General features: G+C 38.7%; 1 protein-coding gene across 4 annotated transcripts in view; it reads right to left on the reverse strand.

Annotated features, from left to right (window-relative positions):
• kif21a (kinesin family member 21A) overlaps positions 1 to 21,622 on the reverse strand; it is a 58,537-nt gene that overhangs the window by 36,038 nt on the left and 877 nt on the right. The gene's annotated exons all lie outside the window — the stretch shown is intronic.

Raw genomic sequence — 21,622 nt, forward strand, 5'->3', positions numbered from 1 at the left:
ATATAATTTCAAAAAACTCCGGAGTCCAAAGTGACGTCTTCAAATTGTTTCTTTTGTCCAACCAACAGTCCAAAACACAAAGACTCTTCATTTGACAAAGAAAAGCAGCAAATCAGCAGCATTTAAGAGGCTGGAACCAGCAAAGGTTTGACACTATTCCTCGTTTATCAGAAAAGTATATAGTACGTATATATGTGTATATCAATCGACTAATCATTGCAGCGCTCAGATTTTATTGAAAACTAACATTAAGAGTTTAGACTGATGTTACGATAAAAAGAAAATCGGTTCAATACATTAATCATGATCTTTTCAATGGGATTTTTCCCATCATGCTAATTAGGAAATATATATTTATATCGGACACATATTTTAATAAATATTCTTATATTTTAGCCACACCAAAAAGTCTCTCTTCTTGCTTTTAGCAGGTAAGCAAAGAGACTAGCACATCCATTATTTCTTATGCACGTACACCGTTCTACATTCAGCACATTTATTGAACCAGTGCATCAAACTAATGTTTCAGTCCCTTCAGACCTTCCCCCGAGTAATAGCTGGTTCGAGATGATGAGATAATAACAACGCATTTTCTGGAAAAGGTCTGCAGGGACGAAACTTTTGCTTTACTGATTCATTAAATATCTTCCACAAGCAGTGAGGAGAAATCTCTTTTCTACTTTTAACATCATGCTAGTCACCTTCATTCACCACACTCTAATATAGTGATAATCTTAAACCACAACTTTATCATCATATCAGGAATTGAATGAGGGAACCCTTTTAATGCAATGCAACTAATTTACTTCCGGGAAAAGAATCAGATGGTCCAGGATTACTCTAACATTAAGTGTTAGCATGTAGCAGCAACTGAATCATTTTAGCATCTTTGTTCTCCTCACACTATGGTTAAATGTGACTGAGCAGAAAGTATCACTGTGCCGTTTTTAAATAGACTCTCCTCATGGGTTCAGCTCACAAACAAGCTTGGAAGAAAAGCACCTGACAGTGGGCCTGCCGGTCCCCCTGTCCAGTGTGGATAAGGGCCTCATTGTGCCTCCAAGTTCAGGGGAGAACAATGCTGTGAGGGGAGCACAGTGCGGCCATTGTGTCCGTCTGTGTGACACTGGATCCCAGCGCTGACACCAACGCCACGGCTGCAGGATTACACGGCTGGACGGAGGCGAGGGAGGAGAGGTAATGTCCTGCCTGGAGGTCATGACATGTCTGCAAATAACTACACAAGACTGTCACTGAGTGGGGTAACAAATGAAAGATACCACCTTAAAATGCAAACTATTCTTTATTCTTCTGTTGGCTGTTTTTGTTGATATACAGTCCTGAAAGGTTCACTCATTTTCAGGCTGCTACTTCACTTGTAATGTTGGTCATCGAGGAATTTAGACTCTTAAGAATTTAGATTCTTCTGTTGTCTTGAATCATGAAACCACCTTAAATGTAAGTGTTTATTGACAGCATGAAACGCTGCATTGAAAAATGTAAACATATGAGCATAATGAATCATGTGAGATGCAGCACTGCTGAACATTAAGAATAAGCAAATGAGCAAACTCAGCACTTCAAGAAGCTGCTTTAGTATTGAGTGAGACTTATCATGAAGAAGCTGCTGACAGCCCCCAGGGGTAGTTTTGCTTGGGTTAGCTAGTTTTAGTGTAGAAGTTGGTTAAAATCTAAATCCGACAGCCGTTTTGTTGGCAGATCAGAAGTTTGTTTTCCAAACCATCTTTGGTACAACTAGACAACAGTCTGTAAGTTAAAGTATGGGTGGGCGGGATACCCGTTTCATTACCTTCATTGGTGTCACATTTTGCAGTACCATCATTACTGTAACAAGTATTACAGCATTTTAGGAATAGTGCACTCTATGTGCCATATGTAAATGCACTTGATGGACAACCCCCCTGGTACACTCAGTATTGTACTTCCCTACATAAATATTCTTTGTTCTTTTGACAAATAAATGCTGTTGAGATGCCTAATCCTACCACTTGTCTAACTCTGAGAAGGAATCACATTACATTTACTGATTAAACTATCAAAACGCATATACCCTTTGTTTTCTTTAAGATATGTTTCCTTATATTGCCAACAGAGTGAAAGAGGAAGAATCATGCTTGAGTCGAGAATCCGTTCTTATTTTTGAATTATTGTGTTATAATACAGTCACTGCAAAAAACATAAAAACACTGTGATATAAACTGTAGGTCATATCGCCCACCTCTAGGTTTAAGTAAATTAGGTGCACAGCTCAGCGAAGTCATGTGACTTGCCTGACAGCTGTGCAGGCATGTCCCAACATCGTATTTTATTTATGATACTAATCTGGTAACTGGCACTTCAGGGTTTCCTATAGCATTTCACAGTGGAGCTGGGGTATTTTGCCTAAAAAAAAGACAATCTCTGCTAACAAATGAACTTTTATGATGCAATATTTAATACAGCAAATGTCATATATGAAATGACTGTGACTAATTAAATTGATCATGGGCTTGGTAGATTATTGAAATCATTATGTTTTGGGTTTGTTTTGTCCAATTGCCACCAAATATTATACTTTTTAAAATGTGTAATTTGGCTATGATGTAGCCACCTCTCTCTGTGAAGTCACCACTCTGTGGTCTCTGGTTGGTTAAACTTCACAAGTAGCAGCCGATCAACAATGAATAATCTGATTCTGCAAAGTGACTAAAGTTATCAAATACATGTAGTGGAGCAAAAAGTAGAACATTTGCCGCCAACATGTAGTGAAGTGGAGGTATAAAGTAACACAAATGGAAATACTCAAGTAAAGTACAAGTACCAAAAATATGGTAAAAATGATTTTGACAAATATTGGGACTGATCATTTTGGCACCATCATTTTCATTTCACTGAAAAACTATTAAAGTCATGACATTTGTTGTGGTCTGAACCAGACGAACATGTTTTCTTACATCTGGAGAAGATTTGTAGGTCAGGACATCTCTGCAACACTACAGTACTTCATTCTAATGCTGCTTGTCAAACATTTTACCTTTAACAAATAATTGCAGCTTCTTGCAGCTTCAGTATTCAAAGTTTGACTCTGCAGATGTGTACTGCTTCCAAATATTTGTTAGCGATCTTCTTGATTACTAATAATCAGTATCGTATTGGCCCTGAAAAAGAAAACTATCCTTTGTGAGTATAACTAACTTGTAACATCTTAAAATCAATCAGAGAGATTTATATATCTTACATTAGGGTGGGGCGATATATCGATATAGTATCATTATCGTGATATGAGACTCTTAGATTTTGAATATTGTGTTATCATGATATTGCATAAGTGTTGTCTTTTCTTGGCTGTACTACTTGTTCTAATATTTACCTTTACACACAACCAGGAAATGATCTTCTGAAGCCTGAGAAGACTGTGAAGATCGTTTTCCAGGCAGAAGTGTAAGCAGTGGTGTTCATTTCCCTCGGTAAGCATCTGCTACAGAAAAAACACACAACTGACACAGTACTGAGCAGCCCCCAGGTTTGAGTAAAGAGTAGCTGTTTAGATGAGATACATCCTCAGAGTACAAATCCTGAGTACACAAAGACACCTAACAAATCCCCTCTAAGTTAGTCTACAGAGCTTGTGCTCTATTGTTTGGATCACACGGCACATGTTGCTGTAATGTAACAATAAAAGTGATCCCAGTCAGAAAATCAATTATCTTCCATGTCAAATTCACCGTATTTAACCAATTATAGTTTCCTCGGCCTGTAAGAGGAAATCTAATCCTTTCCAGTAACCACAAGGGGGGTCTTTGTTTCAGACAATTTAGCTCACTAATTGGGTGTGTAATCCTGTCTGTCTCTCCCACAGCACGTTCACACCCGGGAATCTGATGGCATTTCCCAAATTTGTTCTCTTTTCATCACTATGTTAACAGAAAGAACATTCACTGTACCATCAGGGTTTGGAGGAGATTTATTTCTCATTAATGCAAATATTAATATTACACTTATTCTATAATAATTACCAAAGAATTTGCCAGAATTGAGCTGTTTTTGGAGGGAAATTGTTATATTTCCTTCACATAAATACTCAACATTTCAATTATATTAGAAACTTTCAAATGTAAATGTATATTTATTTAAATACTTCATTTTAGTTTATTTCATTTTAATTAAAACAAAGTGAGTTGTTGTTTTGAGGAAAATCTGAGTATTATTCTTGCTAAAATTGTGTCAACCAGTCTCAATTGTAGGCACGGGACGATATGAAGATTTCATGTCACCATTATCCTGTCCAACATAAATACAATTCACGATATTATCCCAGTAATCATCAAAATATTCTTAAAACTTCAAAATAAAAACTAAAATTGCACTAAAACACATTGGAATCACTTTTTTTCGTACATTTTGTTCAGAAACAAATGTGTTTTTATTGCATCACCGATAGGACATGCATGTTTGTTTGTTTTTTAGTGAAAAACAAACAATCAAAAAAATCTTAAATATGTAATCATAAATCATGAGTTGTTCCTGCATAAATAAAGGATATATGATTGGTGATAACCTCATCTCCCTGTCGCTTTGTTGTTTGGAATCCGTAGTATTTAGACATATTTGATTTTACTTATTTTTGTGAGGGGGTACAATGAGCGAGCAAATTTGTGGCCAACATTACAATGTAAGCAATCTGTGGATTTCGATATTTTAATTAGGAAAAAATTTGCAAATTTAGACAACAAGGATTTTAAGAACTGGCTCAATTTCCAGAAATTATCATCCATGATGACTGAAGCCAAAGTGGTCAAATTTGTAAACTGCACAGTAAACTGAGCATCACTGTATCAATGCAAGAACCATAAAAAACAGTTGTGGTGACTCGTCCGTTTTAGGGGCGATGGATTTTGAGTGTTTGGGGAGGAGCTCAGGTCAGAGGTCAGGTGAGGGTCAGAGTCAAAGGTCATAATGTCTCCGCAGCAGAGACTTGACGTCTGGCCATCATCAGCCAGTAACAGATTCAGATACAAACACAAGAGGATCTAAAACAACAGAAACAGTTTTCTGGGGCTCTGTATTAAACAAGATGACAGTTTGGGTTCAAATCTGTCTATAAACATCAGCAGTTTTTGTCTGTACTTTCTAAAAATGTTGCCCATTCACGGCTTGTTTTTGAGCTGTTGGCGTTCAGTTATGAACACCGGAGCACGCCCAAACCTGCTGCCACACCCCCTCCTAATCCCTCCAGCCCCCTACAAACCTCACTGCACTCAATAAATCATTATGGGTGCCACACATGGCTGCAGGGACGGGTGAGGGATATACAGCAACAGCAGAGGTGTGAGAGTGTGTGAAACTGCAGTCTGTGATTTCCTTTCAGCTTCGTCTACAGTTACACTTCTTATCCAGCTGTCATCATAGAAAAAAGTCCAAGTAAATTATTGAATGTTGCTAAAATTAAACAAGATTTATGGACGTGTTTAAGAATGGTGGCGCCAAATAAATGCATTTCTTGCATACCAGACAAAGGTTTTATTTGGTTATATTGCAGGTTTCCATGTAAAGAAAAAGAAATTAACAATCAACGCCAAATATCACCTTTTTGGAGGTCGTGCCAATGACACTGAATCATGTCAAACCTGTCATTATTCAGTAGTGACAGGCTTAATTATTGCATGTATTAGTAGTATGTGAATAATATAGTATTTGGATAATCAATTAATAGATTTGAGCAATTTTTAAGACAAAAAAAGTCATTTTTTTCAGCATTCCAGCATCTTAAATGTAATTATATATCTGGTGTATTTCCTCCTTTATGGCAATAACTGAATTTCTTTGGGTTGTGAACAAAACAAGACATTTAAAGGCACCAATTTGGACTTTGGGAATCACTGATCTATGTTTTTCAACAAAAATGTCAAACTTTTGCTGATTCCAGCTTCTGAAGTGTGAGGATATGCTGCTTTTCTTTTGCATTTATGACAGTAAAGGAGGAGTCTTTTGATTCTGGCCATTTGGTTGGACAAAAGAAGCAATCTGAAGATCTCAATGTGGGCTCAGGGAAATAAACTGTGATGAGCATTTCACAATTTATGTTTGTTTTTACATTTACAAAGACTAGATGATTGATCGATTAAAATGGCTCTTTGAAACTTCTGTGTCGTGCTGGAAGCCAGCCGTTACTTTATGTTAGTGGACTCTAATGCTGAAACTAATGTTAGTTCTGTTAGCAGAGCAGAGAGAGGCACTGATCCAAGGTACTCGAGAACATAGAAATCCACAGTCCAGCAGCATTACACAGCTGAAATCATCTAAAGGCTTGCATAGGAAATCAAGAGAGATGGGGAAGGTCTCGTTTTGCATGCCATGTTACAATCTGCTCATACATGGACAATCAAAAATTGATTGATTGATTGATTGATTGATTGATTGATACATGTTAATGTAATGTGCTACAAATTAGTGGAAAAAACAATGAAAATAATCATTAGCTGCAGCCATATTGCAGACAGAAAGCAGTACTGCAGAGAACCTGACTGAGGAGGAGAAAATAATATTCAGAGCAACCTTTGTTCGTGCACACAAAGCCAAAACTCAAAGCCACACACAAAAGCTGTAGCTCCACTCGCAGTGGTCACTGCAGACTGAAGAGTAAACAGGCCGAATCTTGTTGTGCAGATTTGCTGAGAGCAGCAGTGCAGCAGCTTGGGATGATGTCACCTGCCACTGTGCTGCCCACTCAACTTTAAGCACAATGTCTCACCGTCCTTCACAGAGGAGACAATTAAGCCTGTGTGAAGGACGTAGAGACAGAGTGTGTGCAGAAGAAAAGAGAGGTAATGACAGAGAAAGAGCGTGTGTTTCTTTGTCACACACTTGGCTCGATGCCACACACTGCAGGCGGACGTCTACGTGCCTCCTTGAAGCTGTAGTGAGGCAGCAGAGACAGAGGAGAGTTGATAGGGCAGCTGATTGCTCCGAGGCCATCAGCCTTCATCTGTTTCCTTTCTCTTTTTTCACTCACTACAGGAAACATTTTTAATAAGACATCATGTGCCAGAAGGTTTACCTTTTCAGCTTATTACACAATGATAATTCAGAACTGGTCAGGTAACTTGTAAATGTACTTAATTGCCTTTGAAGCTCCTTGCTGCAGTTTGTCCTAATCATCCTGTCAATCACTGTCCAAAAAGACAAACCCTGCACATCTGCCCTCGGGTCCTTGGAAGCTTTTGAAAATACAACATAACTTGTTTGTGTGAGGCAACAAAGATCCCAAAATCAAGATAAAATAAAGAGCAGGAGGTTCATTTCTACACCACCTTCAAAATCAGACATAACAGGGTCACTGACCACATCAGGCATCATTGTGAATAAAAAAAGACAGGTCAGCTCACAGGTATGGCAGTATTATTATTTGTTTGTCTAATTTTAAGTGTGTTTTTCATTGTTTTGTTAACATAAAAATTGTACCCGTATGCCCTGATAAAGTGGTTAAATGTAACCTTTTGTAAAAAAAATTAAAAACAATAATTATCGATATCTACAGATATGAAACTTCATTATCGTAATTGACTTTTCAGCCATACTGCCCAGGCCTAGTTCTGGCTTTACCTGGCTTTTTAAAATTGCATTCCAGAGCATCTTTTTCATTAATTTTCTCCAACGTTTAGACGAAAACAAAAAATACAGCACAGTATTTTACTACACTGTATTTCTACTGCCATCCTTAAAAGACTGCATGGTGGCAGTTGTTGCATATTACACGTAAATGCAGAAAAACATCCTCAGCAGTACAGGGATTAGTTCAACAGAGCTCAGCTGATGTGTATGTCACTGGGGGGGGGGGGGTTGTGAGCAGGTTTGAAGAGAGACTTAACACTGTGGGAGCTGGAATGATATCTGGGTTTCACAAAGCTGTGAAAGACGAGTCGAACGAGGCGCCTCACTGTGCAGAAGCAGGACATTAATATATACAACACAGTCCTAAATTTTACAGTATGTTTGCTGACTACTGCAGTTTGGCTGCGGACTCATACATGACTGCACCACAAAAAAATCAAATCATAAAAAAAAAACGAAAGAAAGGAATCTACAACCACACATAATTTGAAATAAAACTGTCTGCAGTGCCAAAGCAGGATAGATGCATGATAAAAATCCTCTGCGGCTTTGGTAGATGCTTTAAAAGTGCCTTGCAGTTTAATGAGACGGTACATTTTTAGTATCAAAAACGCTGCTAGAAGTGGTTTCATGCTCTGCTCATTCAGCCAGACGGGACCACCTACTGCAGCAGACAAAGAGCTGCGAGCACCGTCTACTTTCACTGAACAGCAGGCCTCAGACGAGCTGCAGGAAAAAACCACAAGCACATGAAACCTCTGCATCAGTCAGACACAAATCCATCACGGACAAAGGCTTTAACTTCCTATCTGTAGAAGTTCAATATTCACTAATATTACACCAGTATGTCTTTATGTCTGTAAAGACTGTACTCTGCGTGACATGAGGGATGTGGTTGCCATGGTGACCGGCAATGGAAGCCAAGAATTAAAGTCATAATCCGATCCCAGCAGGATATAATGCTGCTCTGGCCGACTAAAAGATGGCAGGAGGAGGGGCATCAGAGAGACGAACCCAGTCAGCATCCCGCCACCCATCACACACTTCAGGATGAGGGTAATTCACTGCCAACCCAACTAGTGAAGAAAGCCACAACATTTTCTCTGTGCCACCATCATAAAAAAGGCTTTTATCGTATAATTATTCCTGACCTACAGGGGTAATTTTACCTCTTTTTTAAAGTATAACCACTTAGTCAGGCTTTATTTATACACTGTTAATTGCGTAAAAAGCTGCCAACTCAGTCTGGGTTAAACGTCCAACTTATGTTTAGAGGATATGAAATATTAATTCGCTCAAAGCTGAGTTAGAAAAAAAGTTGTAGTAGTTTTAAATTCAGCACAGTGATTCAAATTTTAAAATAACATAATCAATATCTCACAAAAATTGCAAACCATTATAAAACCAGGATGGCACTTTCCTGCACAAAATTGTATTCACTCCTAGATACCAGCCACCTAATTATGCTTGATTTTTTCCATCAAGATCTATGCATTACTCCCTGAGAAATTAAAGACAATGTAAGAAAAATGTCAAAAAGCGAATGGAGTTTATTCTGAGCCGAGACCCATCCTCCATCCAAGTTTTGTGGAAAATCCGTTCAGTAGTTTTTGTGTAATCCTGCTGACAAATCAACAAACAACCAAATGGACATGGGTGAAAACATAACCTCCTTGGCAGAGGTAATAAAACATTAGTTGTACATCATCTGTACAACACACACTCTACCCTTCGGCCCTCACGTCAGATAGGAAAAAAAATAAATGTTTATGGTTCTAAAAATGTCAAACATCCTTAATGCCGCAGCCCTAAGGGAAGTGGGAGGGTGGATACCCGAGTAAGTATCAAAACCTTAATTTCTTTTTCTCATCACTTCAACATAAACAAAAGGTTGTTTAGGCAACAGACTTCACAAACATGACATCAGCGCACAGACTTATCCTGAAACAGGTAAAAGCTCGCCCCTCTCTGCAAAGACAAAGAGAAGGCTGAGACTTTATTCCCTAAAGAACGTCACTCTTTTAAGTCTTTACTGTAGATCTGAAGGTTTTAGTCTGGTACAATCCCACTGTAGTAAAGATATCCAGAAGTGACACACTGGCCTTGTATGGTCACAAAAGTACAAAATTGTGAGCCCAAGTAACAGAAATCATATCAACACAGCTTTGAAAAGAAAAGGTTAGACTGTATGAAAGATGCAAATCTTAACTTGCAATTTACTTATTAAAAACTTAGTTATGGCATATCAAACTTCAACCCATTAGATCTTGGCACAACAAGCATGCTGCATGCTCATTTGCTCACTGACGCTAAATCGAGACTGTTTTATTTGGATCTTGTATGGCTGGTTATGTTTAAACAACATGTAACATCTAAAAGGTTTGGCTACTTTTGTCAAAGAGTTTTGTTGAAAATTAGTTTATATTTATCGACGTAAGATATTAAAAAAGGTAATTTGCTTTCAATGTAAGATATCATATTTGTTCTAGTATAAAAAAATCTCCATCTTCTAAGCAATAAAAGTTTAGAATGAGTGGGAAAGAGCCATTTCTGTTTTATGGTAATTTAACAGGCAAAGCTGTAACCACTCAGTTGTCCACCTCCTGATTACTAAGCAGAGCAATGTCAACTAAACCAAACTTCACACTTAGCCACATTTATTCATAAAATGGTTTATCTCGACAGACTTGTTACTGGGTGTGTTACAGAGCAACAGTAAATACACAAAACAAACTCATCACAAATTATCACGAGGTCAGAGCTGGCAAACACAAGACACACACCCAGGCCTCTGTCAGGACACACTGCCTATGTTTTATAATCTACACACCATGTTCATGGAGCTCTGCTGCTGACCTGAGCTCATTGGTTCATCTTCCTCTAATAAAGCTTTGGACATGCATGGATATCCCACTGATCCTTGAGCCTTTCGGAAAATGTGCTTTCAAAAACAAACAGGGCTGCAGCGAGTCCCCGTGGCACGCTGATAACGGCTTTACTGCTTCCTGCAGGTCAGGGGTCAGGGAGCAGACCACCCCATCATTATCGGGGGCGGGGAGGGGAGGTGAAGGTTAGGCAACAGGAGGTGTCAGCGAGGGATCATCTGTAGTTGTCGACATGGAGAGGAAAAACTGGCAGGCGGGCTAGGGTCAGTGTTAGAGGGAACATGGAGCTGTTCTTCCTCTCAGTGGCACATTTTTCAGTACAGTTGGTGAAAAACATCTTTTGGTGGTCATGTTAGTGGGAAACAGTGGATTTAGCAGCTTACTGTGTTTCTGACATATCTCATGTCACTCACAACTAATTCTGTATTTTGTCATTAGCACTGGCTGCTCTGTTAATTTAGCCTGAAGCTTAGATAGCCAGCTAACAGCATATGCCAAAAAGCAGCTGTCTATTCAGGTTAACTGCGCTGACTCCTCTCAAGATAGTCTAAGCCGAAGAAGAAATAACACCAGTACTAAAGATAACGTCAGGCTTTTTAAAATGCAGTCTAAATGTAGTATTTCATTACAGGCCTACCTAATTAATACTTTTTTTGTCACAACCACAATTAAAAGGTTTATTTTCCTGAAACTTTCACTTTTTACATTTTATTTTGATTCATATTGAATGTCTAACCACAAACGTTTGTGCCAAATGCGATCAGTCCCTACTGTTTCTCTTCAGTTTGCTTGGAAGAAGGCCATGACCCATAATCTTCAGTCTCCTCCTTGCTGTTTCGTTCACACCTGCCACAACAAATCTGACTGAAGCGTAAAATGTCCCACAGTTTTGATCCAAACAATGCCTTGTGTGAACATGGTCACAGAATAGATTCACATTACAGAAAAATGATTGTTCAGCGGTGTTTATAAAGCTTCCCTCTTTTTCCAGCCTGGTTGAGACACTTTATTTGTGGATACATCACTGTGCTATGAATGATGCGTCCTTTTCAGGAGTGGAAACACTCACACAAATACTCCCACACATCAAAACTAATATAAGAGGTGTTTAATTAAAAATGGATCATCTAGCACAACAAATAAACTCTTACTACCTGGCATGACTAATATAGGGCTGGCAATGTAATGATGACAAGCATCTCATATAACAGAAGTACAGGCTCAAAACTACACACTAACAGTGACTAACAGTCACAGGTATTAATACAAGACAGATGTCATCTGCAAGGCTCCAGACTAAGATTTTGTGCTGGTTGCCCTGGTGCATCTTAACCTTTTCATTTAGGTGCACCCACTAACAAATTTGAGTATAATTTCTTAACAAATTATGTAAATGATTGTTAACAGGAATAAAAGGTGCAGATAAATGTTTTTTATTTGATTCACAGCACATGCAACAATACATTCTAGAAACATCAAAAGTTATTATACATTTTTTAAATCTGACCTACTGTCACAGAGGAGTAAAGAAACCAGAATATTTTCACATTTAAGATGCTGGAATCAGAGAATTTTTACTTTTTCTTACAAAATTATTCAAACTGCTTATTTATCAGAAAAAGATGCAAATAATTTAATAGCGGCCAACTTTAAATGATACTGTAAATCGATTTATTGATGTAGCTCTAATTTTGTGCATTTATTAATTTGCCTACACTAGAGAGAAGACAGTAAATGAGTGGGTAGAGAGATGGCGAACAACGTGCCACAAAGGCCCCGGCCTAATAGAAAGAGTGAATTCATGGTCACACTCTCTTTGTACACTACTTCAGCATTTAAAAGCCTGATGTACCTGAGATTGAATAGATGGGTTGGCCACCAAAAAACAAAGCAAAATTTTGTTTATATAAGTTTTGATATGATGAGATGATGAGCTCCAACCAGAATGGCAGCAAATATTACACGCCTGTTATAGCAAGCTTTGTCTGTACATCTACACAGTCATCAATCAACTACTACTGCAAGTTCAGTCCAGACTTCTTAAGAATTCACCACAGACAGAAAATGAGCATGATATCATTCAATTTACTATAGAAAAGAAGGAAAAAAATCACAACACGTTATGTTATGTGAACTTTCCTCAAAGATTCCACTTCACTGCCCAAATCACAGAGTCAGTCCTGGACTGCAGTGTCATTCAACCATGCGATGTTGACATAGGAGTCCCATCTCTGTGTCAACCACAGGCCAGTGACACAAAAGCTAGCCATGAAAATGTGAAGAGAGAGAGTGTGAATGTGTGTGTGTGTGTGTGTGTGTGTGTGTGTGTGTGTGTGTGTGTGTGTGTGTGTGCACACGAGTGGGTGAGGGACACATCAGCCAGCCTCTATCTGCAGCTTTCAAGGCAGCCCGATAGCAGATAATAGGTTAGGTAAACAGTCGAGGTCGAGTGGAAGTCAGCTCGGCTCCACATTTAACTGTTTGCGTCTCCGTCAGATAAATTATTTTATTTTTTCTTGCCATTATTTACCTGTGGGTGGCCAATCAACACCCACCACCTACGTTGAGGGTTCACACCTGCAGCAAAATTCAAATTACTAACACCTCATTAATATGCAGATTCACACAGCTGCCACATGATGCCAGCAGGTGGTAAGGGTCATTTGCATACGCAGCCTTCAGCACCGTTTAATCCACGCCTGCTTTTTAGGTGCAAGACTGTCTGACGCAGAAAGGTGTCTGACAACCTCATTGTACAAAAGCTGTGAAGATGTTGTATCGTTAAAGTAGCGGCACACAGACCATGATCTTAAGGTGTTACAGTATTTTCATTATCAATTTCACTAGGGCTGCACCAAATGTTTATTTTCCCCCTATTGATCTGTTGATTATTTTCTCAATTAAACGATCAGTTGTTTGGTACATAAAATGTCAGAAAATGGTGCAAAACATCAATCAGTGTTTCCAAAAACCCCGAGATGACGTCCCAAAGATATTCAGTGTACTGTCATAGTGAAGTAAAGAAAGCAGAAAATATTCACATTTAAGAAGGTTGAATCAAAGAAAAATTACTCAAAACGATTATCAAAAGAGTTGGCAATTAATGTAATAGTTGCCTAGTAATTGATTAATTGTTGCAGCATTAAACGTCACAATATTATCATTATTTACGATGAATCATCAGGGTGACGTCTTCAAATACTCTATTTTGTCTGAATAAAGAGCCCAAACCCAAAGACATACATTAAATTAATATTTGGTATTTTTGCTTGAAAAATAACTGAAACAGTTAACCAATTGTCAATACGATATATGTTGTTATCACAATATGAGACTATATATCGACTATCGAAGTAGGGCCTATTTGGTCAAAAGTATTGTGATTGATTTTGTCGCCCAGTCTTAACATTTATGAAGTGCTTTTGAGGGGATTTCCAAATCTCATCCAAATTAAACCCTTGATGTCGTGATACAACAGATTTAACCTCAGATATCAAATTTAATGGACAGACAGACACAGCCTAATTATGCAGACCAGCTCACTTAACATAGAAAATGCCTCCCTGCTTATTAACTACAGAGACAGCCTCTTAACATAGATAACAAGGTGGCAGCTCACTATGCAAACAGAGCTATTTGTGACCGTCTGAGGCCTATTTGTGACGTTCTGCTGGCAGTTTGATGGTGGAAGTTAAGTTACATCCACATCCTATTCGTGGCACCAGCTCCACATTTAGACTCATCCCTTTTGCCGAGGCCTTAACTGGACTGATCTGTACAGAGAGGAAAAGGCTGACAACACAAACTGAGGTGTGTTAAAATGAAAACCGAAGCAAGGAGCAAGATAATGAAAAAAAAAAGAGAAAAACAAAGGCAGCAGCAGAGAGAACAACATACTTGCATGGGTGTGGTGTGCATGTAAACTACTCTATAATTACATCCAATTTATTCTGCATGACCAGCTTGTCTCCCAAGTGCTACATAATGGGGTAAAGAGGATGAGGGAGGAAATCTGTTGTCGTAAACCTGTCCACATGTGGTGCGTATGGCCCTCTGCGTCAGTGCAGATGCGTCTGGCAGAAATGCGCTGACTCTGTAGAGGTCGTGATATAGATAACTGAGGTCTTCAAGCAATGCTGCGGCCAGTCGAGTCTATTTTGGGGCAAGTTGGATATAAGTGTAGGCTATGCTTGGTATCGTCTTGGAATGGAAAAGCCTTCTGTCTAGAAAGAGGGTCATGACGGTTTAAACACTGGAAATGTATCAGGGCTTCAGTCAAATTACTGTGTTACAGGGCAGCTTGTCACCATGACAAAGTCAGTTACTAAAGATACATTTTTGAATATCTGATCATTGCTGCTACAGGGAATCTTCCTACTGGACAGAGAGGTCTGGAGTCCTGACACAGAACTTCTTGGATACATTTAGTTTAGTCTGTATAAAGCTTCTCAGAGATCCAGATGTTGTTTTCAGACTGCTTGTTTGGTGCAACCTACAGTCTGATACAGATATAGGTCATTTCATATCCAAATGATTAAACATATCATAATACAGCACATTTTTTTGTAATGTGAATAAGGAGTTTATATAAATTTACCACATAGTAAGGCCTATTTTTATTACATTTTGAATTACATACTTGACAAACATAAGGTACTTAATCATATATGATTATTTTTCTCTTTTCATTTAGAACCTTTGAGCATATTGTTAATTAAGCATGTAACAAAATATTTACAAAATGTATAAAATATAAAAAGGTGTCGATTCAAATGTTTGTGTTATGTCTGTTGTGCAAACCAGGCTGCAGCACAATTAAAAGGTTTTTCTGCTCCATGTCAAGACTTTTCATACCCAAACCACATCCATGCGACAGAAGTAACCCCTCTTTTAGGCACACGCTCATTATGCTTTTGTCTTGGCTGCTTGGAGTCTCTCCTGTTCAGAATTTCCCCATTCTGTCACTTTCCTCCATGTTTGTTTGTGTTGCCTTTATGCAAATTTCTTGCCTTCATCCATGATGTGCTGAAGAAGGCAAATGGTCATCCAAATGATGAAAAATATTGCGTTGTGAGTGTTATTTGCAACACAATCAAACAAAGAATAGAGCATTGTCATATCGCACTAGTCTGAACTGTAAACTTACTGATTTTAGGAAGATATATAAAAGAAAAAGTGGCATATCTTTAAATTTTAGAAGCTGGAGGCAGAATATGTTTGACTAATTGACTTACTGACTAATTGCTTAAGCTGTATAGACTATATCAACTAAGCCAACAATGTTGATAAATAATGATTCAAGTCATTTGTCAAATAGAATGGCACACATTCACTGGTACCAGTTTCTCTTATGGCAGGATTTGCAGTTTTTTTCTGTTTTGTACCATTGTAAGTGAGTATTTCTGGGTTATAGTTGTTGGTCAGGCAAAATAAGCAAACCAGAGGAGTCACCTCAATCCCTGGATGCTTGTAAAAGGACATTTGTGACTTTTTTTTATTTTTTTTTTACATTTTATGCACTAAACAGGCTTGCACTTATGACAGCTCATAAGAGTATCAGCTACAGACTTGATTACATGTAGCAGCATATATACCTATCACTACTCGAGTGGCTACACTATAAAATAATATTGACTTGCAGCCTAAGTGCCATAAAATACAAAGTGAGTGATGTAAGGTCAGTTTATCTTACACTGTAACGAGTTGAGTCTATTCAAAGCTCCGCTCTTCACTCTCCTCCTCCAACTAGTGCTGTAGGCGAAGTAGGTGTTATTCATAGCTTCCGTCTGGGTAACTTGGCTAACACTTTAACACTTTGGCTAACACTTAAAAAGACAAGTGGCATGTGTGGAGCAGTAATACAGCACAATGTGAGCTCCCCTCAGGCAGCTTCTCTGATAAAAGAATGAGGATCATAGCATGAGGATGCGCTGGATGGAAACAACAAAGGTCACGCCAACAGTCATCGCTCCAGACAAAAGCAACAAAGAGAAAAGCCAACTCCCCGACGGCACTGTGGAACAAAATCCAAGTAGAATCTCATTTTACGGTTCAGACTGATGGTTTAAATATTCAGGGTTGGTGAGGTTGTTAGTCCACATGAAATAACCATGTACAGTGGTTCCTGCTGTTTGTTATGTATTTACATTTTGTATTGTAAATTTTGAATTTACCCATTTATCTATCTGTCCATTCATCTCAGCTTTTATTCTTCTATGTACCCAGACATACTGTTATTATTGGCCTTAAGATGCCTGCCTGTGTTGTTCAATGACACAACACACACACACACATAAAAAGTTGTAAAACTTGCTAAATTAGTCCACCAGGGACCAAAATCAACCAAATCTGGAAAGTAATTTATTAATTTGATGCTCTCAACATTTATTTTACTTTCATTCCATTTAGGTGGCGCACAAAACAACTTGGGTTCTGTAACTAGGCCTTATAAAGGCAGAGAAAACCCTGTATTGAATGTAAATACTGTGTTTCATATGGGCCAACAGAGTACAGATTTCCCCCTAATACTATCAGCAGGTGTTTAACACGAATACTTAGCTTAAAGAAATTCCCTGTCAGAAAACTTTAAACAGCAGAGATGGGAATAAATATCACACCAGACTAATAGTTACAACAATAAGAGGAAATAGAGAACAACTCGAGACCAACACACACTTATACACACACAGATTCACAGCACCATGGGTCAGCGGCTAACTCCTGACAGACTGGCCTGGCTCAGTGGATGTGAACAAAGCACAAGGTCTTTAGAGAGGCTTTGGACCCAGCGGGGCTTTTGTGTTTGCATGGTGATGCCATGGGTAACCAACATGCATCTGAACGTAACATATCTGAGCTCCCACTGGTCCTCTGCCAGTCCTCTACAGGCCCTACCCATGGTACTTTCTGGTCAGATTAGTATCATACTCGAAAAATAATCAGGGTTTAGCTTTTGTATGTAAATCCTGACAAAACCCAGAAAATGTGTTATGTTTTTTTTAAATATATAGTGCCATATTCATTTAAGACTTAAAATCAGGGCTGCAACTAACAATCATTTTCATCACTGATTGATCCTTTGATCATTTTTTAATTAATTCATTAATTGTATTGTATGTCAGAAAATAGTGAAAAATGTCTATCTAATGTAATAGTTAACAACTACTTGATTCGTTGCAGCTCTACTCAAAATAAGTATATTTGGGCTATATATGGACTGTTTGAGGAAACCTATTCCTTACAATTGCTTTAAAATACACAATTCCTGAACATTTGTACAGGAATTGTACTCTTTCTCCATGTTTTCCAGTTTTTCAGTCATTCTGCACCCCATGTATCCTCCCCAGTTGAGAGGCCCCTTGCCTCTGTTGGCACTGTAAACCCCCACAGCTATTGTCAGCTGTTGTCTCTTGTCATCTGCGTTACGGCCCGTTCTGGTCATTAAGCAATAGCAGATATCTGCTCTAATCGTGCAGCTCATTTTAACAAGCTTTTTCGCTCACAGTTAACCCTGTCTCCACAGTTGGCTCGTGAGCTTCAACCTGGGGCTTAGTCTTAGCCACTTATACCAGTTGCTGCATGCCTCCATGTCATTACATTAAAGTACGCCTGTAACTTAAGCCTTAAGAGGTTTACGGGCCTATTTAATTTCATTATCGTCATTGTTATGCCCTTCAGCTGACCATCAACAAGTCCTTACAGGGGAAAATAAAAAGAAAGAAACTGAATTTTCATGATGCGTTACATCTTTTAATTTCTCTTCTTCTTCATGTGGTTTGAGAGCTTGGCAACATCAGCAAAACAGCAGCACACAAAGTTGTTAGAGCAGAAATAAACAGCATAAGTCGGTCCTTCTCGCTTTGATCTGCACTGCTCATCTGTCATCGCTGTGAAAATGAATGATAGCTGCTTTTTGTTTGTTGTATTACAGCAGCAGGCAGGTCTGACAAGTCCTCCTGAGCCCTTCCCCTCAATGTACACCGACCATTTAAGACAAACTATTGTGACGTCTTGCACTGTGCAAATAAGCCGACTACAGTACAAGCCATACACTGTAGCCAGGGAGCTGCACTGTGCAACTCTTTCTCAACATTCAGCCTTTCTGTGCATGGGTAAAAACATACTAAGGACGCAAATACATATGGAAAGCAAGTGTTTGGAGCTTTGCGTCCTTTGTGGATGTCTGAAAGAACAGGACAGCTTCTGTCGAGATAAGCTGGGGTCTTAAACTGATTAAACAAACTCGAGTGGACCTCTCAGTCCTTATGCAACCCTGTTTAAGGTAGTATGCAATCTGGGATCAAGCATTATGGCTTAAAGTGCACATTTAAAATCACTGGTCTCTCAGATAAGCTCCACACTGTTTCCACTGCATTTACATTTTGTTGACACACACCGACTCCTGCGTACTAGAGGAGTAAGCACAGACAAATAAACTGGAGCTTGTTGGATTTTAAGCAGCTGAGAGAATGGACTGTCACACCCAATTTGAACTGGTTGAGCACGTGCATGGCGAGACTTGTCAACAGTCCTGACAAACTATTTTGCCAGTTGGTTGCAGTTACAACATGCCACTGCAAAACCATCACTTAGGCGAAGAGGAAAGCAATGTACTAATTACAACACTGGTTTTACAGGCATCATTATGTCCCGAACGCTTCAAAATTGTAGATTATTAGTAGGAGTCTAGAGCCTAAAACTGCCCAAAATATTTTACCCACAGAGATCAACTGTACTAAGTTGTCAGGGGACATTTTAGAAAGAGAACTAGTTTTACTTATGGCAGGGTGCTAAATACAGGGCTGTAATTTTAGTTCCTGGAACGAGAACACAAAACATCCACCTATTACTGGATAAATGCTGTCCGCACTTTAACTGCAATTTGCATGCTCTTAGAAAGACTCTTTTAGAAAGTGCAAGTCATTTCAAACACATACTTACTGTATACCCAGTTTGGATAAACATGTATTTTTGGTTTTAGTTCGTGGTCATAAATTGTTTGAACTTCACAGCAAACATCCCGTATCATAATTATGATAAATTGGCTCATATGTCATTCATGTTGATTCAAACACATCACACATTAGTTCAGCTCTATGATCAGTTCTGAAGCTATAGTTTGTGGTCTTGTCATATTGCATTTCAATATATTCTAAGAATCAGTCTAGTACAACAACATCAACACAATAGCATTGTCATGATTGGATAAGTACCCTGTCAGTCAATCTCCTCGCAACACTACCTGATGGTCTATGGGTCCTAAATAAGCTTGTATTCGTTTTGTGTTTGATTACTTTTATTTCACCAAGTATCAATCATTAATTTATTATAACAACTAATGTCATACTTGTTTAACAAGTTAAATAAATTAGCCAATAATATCATTATTTAACAAGTACTAATACCTGTATTTTCTCTTTATAATTACCAGTTACTGGCTTAACTAAGGACTCCACTTCACTTGACACAACTTGATTTTACCCGACTTGCCCATGAAAAAAGACTTGAAACGGGGCATTATGACATTTTACCACACATCGCAATAAAACAACAAACACTCAGGATAGATTGATCTTGGTAAATTTTCATTGTTGTGATAATCTTGAATTGCCCACATCTTTCAAGTCATTCCAAAGTCCTAGACCTGTCAACATGACTGAAGGCACAGCTTGCCCATCGTATCCCCACTAAAAAAGTAAAATCAGATGTGTGGAAACACTTCGGATTCCAACCTAAAGAAAAACAGGGACACCTCAAATCTGACTACCATCCAGCTCTGAATCGCATTTATTTTGGCCAGGATAATAGTGAAATTAAATTTTCATACCATCTCATGCCTACCTGAGACTATCTTGAGACTTGGACTAAATAACTTTAGTCACATTTTTTCATAATTTTTCATAATTAATTGATTGATCGTTCAGTCTATACATGTTGAACAACTGTGAAAACTGCTCATCACAATTTCCCAGTGCCTAAAAGATGTCTTCAAATTGCTTTTTTCAAACCAACAGTCCAAAACCCGAGGACTCTTCATTTACTATCATAAATGACAAAGAAAAGCAGCAAAGCCTTACATTAGAGAAGCTGGAACCAGCACAAATGACTGAAATTGAATCGATTGATGATAAAAATATACGTTAGAGCTCTACTTTGCAGCATCAGAGGGATAAACAGAAAGGCTCAAGCAGATCTCCTGCTGGACTCTAATGGGCGAATCACCTGACAGCAGCACAGACGCCGGAAGAGTACGTGGCACACTTAAATCATCATATCATTGATTTGTGCTTTGCAGATTGCTCCAGAGACCATTTTTGTCACTAAGCACTGTAATTCACTTTGGTTTACTTACCTTAACTTAACCTGCATGTTCTACTCTGCTTCAGTAAGGCGGCCTGGTGGTTTCATACAACTCCCAAGATATCTTTTGCCCCTTTTCTCAAATTAAACTGACATATTTTGACACTGTCTGTGTCAAAATTGGTGTGTCCGTCTGTTTTACGACGGATTTCACCCTGTATGACTGTTCTAGAAAGAAGCCCTTTTCTGCTAAAATAAACCTCTGCTGCAAGATTTATACCATGACATCACATCAACTATGTTTAAAAGCTACATATCTGAGATTAAAACAAACCCAACGAAAAACACAAACCCACCAAAAACCAACAAAATCCGATCACGTCAGCTGCATCACCAGCATCAAAATGCAGATTTTCCCCCATCCAAGAAGGAAGCTCTGGACAAATATGCTCCACACACAAACAATGATGATGCACTTTTGGGAACAAGTGCACATGAGGGTGTGTATTAGGAACACACGAGCAGGGACAAGATGGAAAACAAACAGATAAGGGGAGGGGGACAAGATGAATGCAACAATACAGCCATTATCTATCATTTCACAATCATCAAATGGTCTCTGCATGGCTTTGAATGAGAGACACAGAGGGGGAGACTGCTTTCCAATTATGCCACTGTCACTGTGCCACCTCACCAGCTGGGTGGGAGCGGCCTACTTCAGCACAATGGTACATTTAAGTGTATATACTCAGAGGAAAAGGAGCCTGATTCTCCCTTTTCTGCAAAAGCAAACGGGCTTGAATCACTGGAGCCACTGACAGTGTTAA

The sequence above is a fragment of the Pagrus major genome, chromosome 8 (assembly GCF_040436345.1).
Source record: "Pagrus major chromosome 8, Pma_NU_1.0".
NCBI classification, from domain to species: Eukaryota; Metazoa; Chordata; class Actinopteri; order Spariformes; family Sparidae; genus Pagrus; species Pagrus major.